Source organism: Balaenoptera ricei, chromosome 2, assembly GCF_028023285.1.
Source record: "Balaenoptera ricei isolate mBalRic1 chromosome 2, mBalRic1.hap2, whole genome shotgun sequence".
Taxonomy (NCBI): domain Eukaryota; kingdom Metazoa; phylum Chordata; class Mammalia; order Artiodactyla; family Balaenopteridae; genus Balaenoptera; species Balaenoptera ricei.
Window position 1 is genome coordinate 43211117 of NC_082640.1, and position 10265 is coordinate 43221381.

A 10265-nucleotide genomic window follows, 5' to 3' on the forward strand; every position below is an offset into this window, starting at 1 on the left:
TTTCCATAGTGGCTGCACCAATTTACATTCTCACCAACAGAGCACAAGGGTTCCCTTTTTTCCACATCTTTGCCAACACTTGTCATTTCTTCTCCTTTTGATAATAGCCATTTTAACAGGTGTGAGGTGGTATCTCTGTGGTTTCAATTTCATTTCCCTGATAATTAATGATGTTGAGCATCTTTGCTTGTACCTGTCGGCTATCTATATGTCTTCCTTGGAAAAACATCCACTCAGATCTTCTGTCCATTTTTTAACTAGATTGTTTGGTTTGTTTATTTGTTTGTTTGTTTTTGCTATTGACTTTTATGAGTTCTTATATATTTTGGATATTAACCCCTTATCAGATATATGGTTTGCAAATATTTTCTCCCAATCAGTAGGTTGCCTTTTCATTTTGATTATGGTTTCCTTTGTTGTGCAGAAGATTTCAGTTTGATGGAGTCTCACTTGTTTATTTTTGCTTTTGTTGCTTTTGTTTTTGGTGCTGGATTAAAAAAATTATCACCAAGATCTTTGTCAAGGAACTTACCGCTATGTTTCCTTCTAGGAGTTTTACTGTTTCAGGACTTATGTTCAAGTCTTTAATCCACTCTGAGTTAATTTTTGCTTATGGTGTAAGATAATGGTCTTTTTTTTGGTTTTTTTTTTTGGCTTATAGCTATCCAATTCTCTCAACAACATTGATTGAAGAGACTGTCCTTTCCTCGTTGTATATTTTTTCTTTCTTTGTCATAAATTAGTTGGCCATATATGCATGGGTTTATTTCTGGGCTCTCTATGTTGTTCCATTGATCTATGTGTCTGTTTGTATGCCAGTCTATAGCTTTATAATGTAGTTTGAAATCAGGGAGCATGATGCCTTCAACTTTGTTCTTCTTTCTCGAGATTGCTTTGGCTACTTGCAGTCTTTTGTAGTTCCATATAAATTTTAGGATGGTTTGTTCTATTCCCATGAAAAATGTCATTGGAATTTTGATAGGGATTGCATTGAACATGTGTATTGCTTTGGAAAGTATGGACATTTTAACAGTGTTAATTCTTCCAGTCTATGAACACAGACTATCTTTCCATTTATTTGTATCTTCTTCAACTTATTTCATTAATGGCTTATAGTTTTCAATATGCATGTCTTTCACTTCCTTGGTTAAATTTATTCCTAGGTGTTTTATTCTTTTTGATGCAATTGTAAATCAGATTGTTTTCTTAATTTTTCATTTTGATAGTTTGTTATTAGTATAAAGAAACACAACAGATTTTTCTGTATTGATCTTGTATTCTGCAATTTTATTGTGTGTTTATTAGTTTTCATAGTTTTCTGATGAATTCTTTAGGACTTTCATACAATATATATAATATATATTATATATAATATAATGTTTTTGCAAATACTGAGAGTTTCACTTCTTCCTTTTCCATTTGGATGTCTTTTTTTTTTTTTTTTTTTTTTTTTTGCTTGCCTAATTGTTATGGCTAGGACTTCCAATACTATGTTGAATAAAAGTGGTGAGGGGGGGCCTCCTTGTCTTGTTCCTGACCTTATAGGAAAAGCTTTCAGCTTTTCACCATTGAGTATGATGTTGGTTGTGGGCTTGTCATATATGGACTTTATCATATTGAGGTTCATTCCCTCTAACATGCTTTGTTGAGAGTTTTTATCATAAATTGATATTAAATTTTGCCAAATTCTTTTTCTGCATATATTGAGATGATCATATGACTTTTATGTTTTATTTTCTTAATGTAGTGTATCACATTGACTGATTTGCAGATATTGAACCATCTTTGCATCCCTAGAATAAATCCCATTTAATCATGGTGTGTAAGCCTTTTAATGTATTGTTGGATTTGGTTTGGTAATATTTTGTTGAGGATTTTTGCATCATTGTTGAGGGATATTGGCCTGTAATTTTTTTTTTTCTTGTGGCATCTTTGTCTGGTTTTGGTGTGAGGGTAATGTTGGCCTCATTAAATGAGTTTCAAATAGTTCCTACCTTTTCTCTTTGAAGAGTTTGAGTTTTGGAGAGTTTCTAGTTTGAGAAGAATTGGTATTAATTCTTCTTTGAATGTTCAGTAGAATTCACCAGTGAAGCAATCTGGTCCTGGACTTTTGTTGGTTGTGAGGTTTTTGATTACTGATTCAATCTCCTTACTAGTAGTTGGTTTGTTCAGATTTTCTATTTCATCATTATTCAGTCCTCGTATATTGTATGTATCTAGGAATTTATCCATTTCTTCTAAGTTGTCCAACTTGTTTACATATAATTGTTTACAGTAGTGTCTTATGATCTTTCGTATTTCTATGGTATCAGCTGTAATATCTTCTCTTTCATTTTTATTTTATTTGTTTCAATTCTCTTTTTTTTTCTTGGTGTGTCTAAAGATTCATCAATTTTGTTTATCGTTTCAAAGAATCAGCTCTTAGTTTCATTGATTATTCTGGGTTTTTGTTGCTGCTGTTTTTTGTTTGTTTGTTTGTTCCTATTTCATTTATTTTTACTCTACTCGTGCTATTTCCTTCTATCTACTAACTTTGGGCTTCATTTGTTCTTATTTTTCTAGTTCTTTGAAGTGTAAAGTTAGGTTGTTTATTTGAGAATGTTTTTGTTTCTTGAGGTAGGCATTTATCACTCTAAACTTCCCTCTCAGAAAATTTTGCTGCATTATATAAATTTTGGTATGTTACATTTCCATTTTCATTTGTCTCAAGGTATTTTTAAAATTTCTTTTGATTTCTTCTTTGACTCATTAGTTGTTCAGTAGCATGTTGTTTAATCTCCACATATTTGTGAATTTTCCAGTTATCTTCAAGTACTTAATTTTTAGTTTCATATTATTATGGTTGGAAAAGATGCATGATGTGATTTCAATCCTTTCAAATTTATTAACACTTGTTTTGTGGCCTAAAAAATGATCTTTCTTGGAAAATGTGCACTTGAGAAGAATGTAAATTCTGTTGCTTTTGGAAGGAATGTTCTGCAAATATCTGTTAAGTTCATCTGATCTAATGTGTTGTTTAAAGCCTATGTTTCCTTATTGATTTTCTGTCTGGATGATCTATACAGTGATGTAAATGGAGTATTAAAGTCCCCTAATATTATTCTATTGCTGTCTATTTCTCCTTTATGTCTGTTATTTTTTGCTTTATATATTTAGGTGCTCCTATGTTGGGTGCATAAATGTTTACAAATGGTATATCCTCTTATTGAATTGACCCCTTTATCATTATATAACACCCTTCTTTGTCTCTTATTAAAGTCTTTATTTTAAAGTCTTTATTTTGTCTGATATAAGTATAGCTACTCCAGCTTTCTTTTTTTTTTTTTTTTTTTTTTTTTTTTTTTTTTTTTAAATTATTTATTTATTTATTTATTTTAGTTGTGTTGGGTCTTCGTTTCTGTGCAAGGGCTTTCTCTAGTTGTGGCAAGCGGGGGCCACTGTTCATCGCGATGCGCGGGCCTCTCACCATCGCGGCCTCTCCTGCTGCGGAGCACAGGCTCCAGACGCGCAGGCTCAGCAGTTGTGGCTCACGGGCCCACTTGCTCCGCGTCATGTGGGATCTTCCCAGACCAGGGCTCGAGCCCGCGTCCCCTGCATTGGCAGGCAGACTCTCAACCACTGCGCCACCAGGGAAGCCCCACTCCAGCTTTCTTTTGATTTACATTTGCATGGTATATTTTTTCCATTCCTTCACTTTCAGTCTGTGTGTGTCCTTAAATCCAAAGTGAGTCTACTATAGACAGCATATAGATGAGTCTTTTTAAAAAAATTTATTCAGCTACTCTATCTCTTTTGATTGGAGAATTTAGCCCATTTACATTTAAAGTAAATATTGATATGTATGTGCTTATTTCTATTTTGTTAACTATTTTCTGTCTGTTTTTGTAGTTCCTCTCTGTTCCTTTCTTTTCTTGCTCTCTTGCTTTGTGGTTTGATGACTTCTTTAGTGGTATGTTTATATTCCTTTCTTTTTATCTTTTGCATATTTACTATAGATTTTTGTTTTGTGGTTACCATGAGCCTTCAATATAACAACCTGTATCTATGACAGTCTATTTTAAGTTGATAACAACTTAAGTTTGATCCAATTTTAAAGCTCAACATATTTACTCCCCACCACACCATGTTTTATGTTTTTGGTGTCATATTCTACATCTTTTTACCTTGTGTGTCCTTTAACTAATTGTAATCATAGTTATTTTTACTACTTTTGTCTTTTAAACTTCATACTAGTTTTATAAGTAACTAATCCACTGCCTTTACTAATATTTACCTTTACAGTGAGATTTATAGTTTCAGATGTGTTCTTGTTACTAATTAGTGACCTTTCTTTCCAGCTTAAAGAAATTCCTTTAACATTCTTCTAAGGCTGGTTTAATGATGATGAACTCCTTTAGTTTTTGTGTGTCTGAAAAACTCTCTCTCTCCCTCATTTCTGAATGATAACTTTGCCAGGTAGAGTATTCTTGGTTGGGAGGTTTTTTCTTTCAGCACTTTGAACATATTGTTCTGGCCTGAAAAGCTTCTGCTAAAAAATCTGCTGATTGCCTTATGGGGGTTCCGTAGTACAGAGCAAGCTGTTTTTCTTTTGCTGCTTTTAAAATTTTCTCCTTGTCTTTAACTTTTGACATTTGACAATGTGTCTTCCTGTGGGTTTCTTTGAATTCATATTTTTTGCAACTCTCTGAGATCCATGGATCTAAATGTTTGTTTCCTTTCTCAGGTTAGGGAAGTTTTCAACCATTATTTCTTCAAATAAGATTTCTGCCTCTTTCTCTCTCTTTTCTCCTTCTTGGAGCTATATAATGAGAATGTTAGTTTGTTTGATGTTGTCTCATAAGTCCCTTAAGCTATCTTCACTTGTTTTCATTCTTCCTTCTTTTTGCTGCTCTGATTGGGTGAGTTCCACTGCCTTGTCTTCAAGTGACAAGTGATCCTTTTGGCTGCTTCATCTAGTCTGTTGTTGAAACTCTCTAGCATATTTTTCAGTTCAGTTATTGTATTACTCAGCTCTGTGATTTCTATTTGGTACTTCCTTATATTTTCCATCTCTCTGTTGAATTTCTCACTGTGTTCATTCATTCTTCTCTGCAGTTCAGTGAGCACCTTTATGACCATTACTTAAATTCTTTTTCAGGTAAATTAGTTATCTCCTTCTCTTATTCTTTCATTTGCAACATATTTCTCTGTTTCTTCATTTTGCTTGACTCTCTGTGCTGGTTTCTATACATTATATGAAACAACCACCACTCCTAGTCTTGAAGAACTGATCTTGTGCAGGAAATGAACCTTATCATTCCAGCTCTTCGTTGTTTCTCAAACCTTTGTGCTTGTCCAAGCAACCTATTATACTTTTAGTAGTTCCTAGTAGTTGAAAATATGCCAAAAGCTTTTGCTGTCCCAAAGGGGTGGATCTCAGCATCTAGATTCAGGTTAACTAGAAGCCAGACCCTCAGGCAGCAGTTTTTAAAGGTATGCAATTATATACAGATCTGTGAGACCACAGGCATAAGTCCCACAGGCCGCCAGAGCCTGGCAATCTGGAGCTGTCCGCTGGGCAGCAGTCACAAAATTAGGGCTCCAGACTAGTATATAAGTTCTTTACTGGAAGATACTTGTGAGCTGGATCAAGACAGAGGGAGACACCAAGATGGCGTCCACAGCCTACATTCCTTGAGAGCAGCTCCATAGTCCACTAGTGTGTGCCAAACCTGAAGCCTGCCCCTCAGGCCAAAGCTCCAGGACAAGCAAAGAGGCCTCCTTCACAGAAAGACCAGTGGGGGAGGGGGTTGTGCCTCAGTGCACTGCCTGTGCAGTGCCCTGGGGGTGGTAGCCTGTCATGAACCATCTCTCCAATTGCCACAGTCTCATGCGACCCAGGAATGCAAGCACCCCTGGCCACCAGAGCCAGGTGATCAAGGGGTATCCCCAGGGCAGCAGCCACAAAAACCAGGGCACTAGACATAAAAACCACAGCACCAGACACAGGTAAAGCTCCCCTCCAGGAGACACTGATGCTCTGGAGAGTGGCAGAGGGTGAGCATGAACATAGTACCCATCCTCCAAGGTCTCTGGAAAGGGTTACACTCAGCCCCTAGATGTGTGTTTAATTAGAAGCCTGCCCCTCAGGCCACAGTCATAATGATTAGTTAATAAACCTCCTTCACAGAAAGACCAAGCTCTTGGGTCTGTTGCTTCTTGCTGTGCCCTGGGGATGGTAGATATTTAAGAAGTCTTTCTCAGGACTTCCCTGGTGGTGCAGTGGTTAAGCATCTGCCTGTCAATGCAGGGGACACAGGTTTGAGCCCTGGTCTGGGAAGATCCTACATGCCATGGAGCAACTAAACCCGTGCGCCACAACTACTGAGCCTGCACTCTAGAGCCCACAAGCCACAACAATTGAGCCCGTGTGCCACAACTACTGAAGCCCATGTGCCTAGAGCCTGTGCTCTGCACCACAGCGAGAAGCCCACTCACCGCAACAAAGAGTAACCCCTGCTCGCTGCAACTAGAGAAAAGCCCACGCGCAGCAACGAAAACCCAACGCAGCCAAAAATTAATTAATTAATTAATTTTTAAAAAAGTCTTTCTCCATTGCTTAATGTCCTATGGGACCCATGAATATAAGCCCCACTGGCCACAAGAGCAAGGTGACGTAGAGGTGTCCCTGGTAGCAGTCACAAAATTTGGGATACCAGACAGGGGTATGAGCTTCTTTCTGGGCGACACTAAATATTACAGTCCCACAGGACCAGGAACACAAACTCCCCTGACCTCCAGAGCCAGGCGATCAAGAGTTGTCCCTTGGGTGCAGCCACAAAAATCAGGGTGCTAGGGGCATGTGAAAGCTCCAGATTTAAAGTGAAAAAGGCTCATTTGCTTATATTAAAGTGTTGGCCTGAGGGGCAGGCATCTAATTTAACATGCACATCAAGGAGCCTGCTGGAACCCTCTTCGCCAATGGAGACGGGCAGGCTATCTTCACTCTCTTCCTTCACTGTGCTCAATATTGACTTTTAAGAAATCAATTTTTTTTTTCTTTTGAGGGTTTATGTGATGAATACAAATATTCCACCATTTATCTTCTGCTACGTACCTGGCACGTGTTAAGTATTGTGTTAATTATTTTTATATTAATTACCTGATTTAATCTTCATGACAAACACATGAGGTCAGTATATGTCATCAACTCCATTTGAAGAGGACAAACTTATAGCTAGAAAATTTAAATAACGTGTCCAAATTCACAGAGTTAGAAAATGGCAGTAGTAGAGGTCAAACCCTGGTGCCTTCAGTAAATATTGATTAAGCCCCTGTGATGTCTCAGACACTGTGCTAAGTACCTAGGTGCTGGGGTGATTAAAAACAGATACAGTCTAACCTTCTGTATGGTCAGCCCACTCAAGATGGCTGTTCTCTTGCTCTCTGTACATCCCCTGCCTAACCGGTGCCTGCTTCACCTACACCCTACTCACCTGACTGACCTTCCTACGGACTTGCCCCAGGCCCAGCTGGTGATTGTTCTTATCAAAGGGGCACTGAGGGGCATGCCTCTCTGCTGGTTTCCCTGGTAACTAATGAGCCCGCCTGATGTGAATTCCCCTATAACTGGTAATCTCCCCTTCCCCTGGAAGCGAAGACTGCTACCATGTCCTGCCTGCCGTCCACCACATATGGTGGGGTGTCACTCCAGGACCTTGCTTCAGATGTGTAAGCTCCCTCATCCATTAAACCACTGATGTCTCTGTTGCTGTCTTTTGTCTTGAAGCTGGGCAAGCACAGCCCTTGTAGGACTGTGGGGTGCAGCCCAACACCTTCATCTAACAAGGAAGATGAACAGAAATCCATTGTACAAACCAACACGTGTTAGAATAGCAGCAAACCCAAGGCTAGAAAGAAGTTACATGGCACTTGCAGAGCTTTTAATAGAGGGATTTGACCTAGTCAGGGAGCTTGGGAAATGCTTCCTTGATGTGCCTGGAGAACATCAAATCTTGGCAGAAGGATGGTAGGAACCATGAGGGACTAAGTGAAAGCTAATGTGACTGTGGCAGAGAGAGCAAGGGTGAGAATGTTATGTAATACAGCTGGAGAGGGAGACAGGGCCAGGACATGCAGAGCCCTGTGAACCAAAGTGAGGAATTTTGTCTTTCTCCTAAGAGCAATGGAACCTCATTGAGCTACTAAATTAGGTATAAGTTCCCTTCCTCATTTAGCCAGTGGAAATGAGGTCAAGTAAACACTCACCTTATGGAGAGGGGAAGAAACAGAAGAAAGAAAGGGACAGTGTTTATGCTTTTTCTTCTTTAGGGTATTGGCCTAACCCCAGCTTGTTAGCGATAAGGTGAATGGCCTTTGGTGACAAACCTTCCATGAAAACCCACAGAGAGCCCAACCTGGCTTCTAAAACTCTTTGCCACTGGAAATCGTGCACCAGTTCTCATTTTCAAAACACAGTTACATGATAAACAGATGAGTTTTACTTGCTTTGTCTACAAAGCAACAGATTTTAAAGTGCCTACTTACCCAGGGTGGTGGTTAGTAAGACTAAACATGCTTATAAATCACACACACCAATGAATAACTACTGATTTCCTGCCTTTTAAGTTATTGCTGGTGTTTTGAATGATGTGTGGGGAGTTTTCTCTCTTTGTTAAAGGATCCCAGGCCCTTTGAGATATACAATGTTCTTAGAAGAAATAAAGAAATAAAAATGAGGCAAGTCAAAGGTTGGTTTCATTCCTTTTATTGAAGTGAGCAGATGTTCATCACCTCTGAGACAAAACTGTAAAATAAGAGAAAGGACTTGAGCATCTAAGGTTTTCAACCATTTCCAGTACAATCAGAAATTTTGTGCTTACTTATGGTGACTGAACATACTATTCTGGCTTTATGAATATTAATAAGTTTTCGAACTTGAAGAAGTTTCTTTATAGATTAAAAAGTAAAAGAGGCTCAAGCTCAGTTCCCCATACTTCAAGAAGGACAAGGCTCTTCTAACAGCTGAAAAAAGCTATCTTTGACTCTTCTGAGCTGGCCTCTCCCAAATCTCCACTCTCTTCTCTGAAGTCTCTCCTGTACTTTATGTGGTGGTTTTAAAATACATCCACAGGTTCTTCCAAATTCCTCCTTCCAAAAGGTGGGACTTAATTTTGAGGGTGGGTTAAACTTCTTCACTCACTTTTAACAAATGGAATACGGTGGCAGTCTGTGACTCCTGAAAACTAGGTCATAAAAGATATGACAGCTTCCTCCTTCCACTCTTTCTTGCAACACTCACTCTGGGGGAAGCCAGCTGCCATGTTGTGAGGACCCCTGGGGCCCTGTGAAAAGGCCCACACGTGGGGAATGGAGGCTTCCAGCCAACAGCTACATGAGTGCGCCATCTTGGAATTGAACCCTCCAGTTCTAGTCAAGCTTTCTGACGACTGTAGCCCCAGCCAATATCTTGAGTGGTCCTGAGCTAGAACCACCTAACTAACCTGCACCCAAATTTTTGGCCCATAGAAACTAAGAAAATAAAGGTTTGCTGTTTTAAGCCTCTGTATTTTGGGATAATTTGTTTTACAGAAATAGATAACTAATACACCATATAATATATAATAGTAACAAAAAAATTACTAACACTTGCTGAGTTTACTAGAACATAATCTCCTCACAAAAAGGAATCATGTCTGTTTGTCTCACCACCGGAACCTCCGTGCACCGGCCCAAAGTCAGTACTCAATACATATTTGTTGATTCAGTGAATGATAAGACCTTAGTTACATGACTGGTATTATGTTATTCACTTTACACATATTTTCTCATTTAATTCTTACAGCTATTCTATAAAGTGTATTTTTTATCCTTGTCTTACAGATAAGTAATCCAAGGCTTAGCAAGATGATGAAAGTAGATTCTGGCATCCTGTGACTCTAGGACCTGAGGCTCACAGGGGAGTCTAGAGCAGTCCCGTGGACTTAGGGTCCAGCCACACTGACATGTGTTTTTGCACCTGCTGTTCTATCAGCTAGAGACTTGTTCTTCCCATACCTCTCCTTAGAACTCCAACAGCTGGGCCAGAATATGCCAAAGCTCCCATGGAGATGCCATCTGCTCCAGTAAGAAAGCATGAGAACAAGTTGAGCTGGTTAGGATGGGAAGACTCAGGTCTGCTTCTAGAGGGGGGAGGAGGGACAGGACCTGCAGAGGGCAAATAGAAATCAGCCACTATCTCTCTTAGCAGAGCCTTCCTCTCTCCAGATGGTTCCATACAAGTCAAA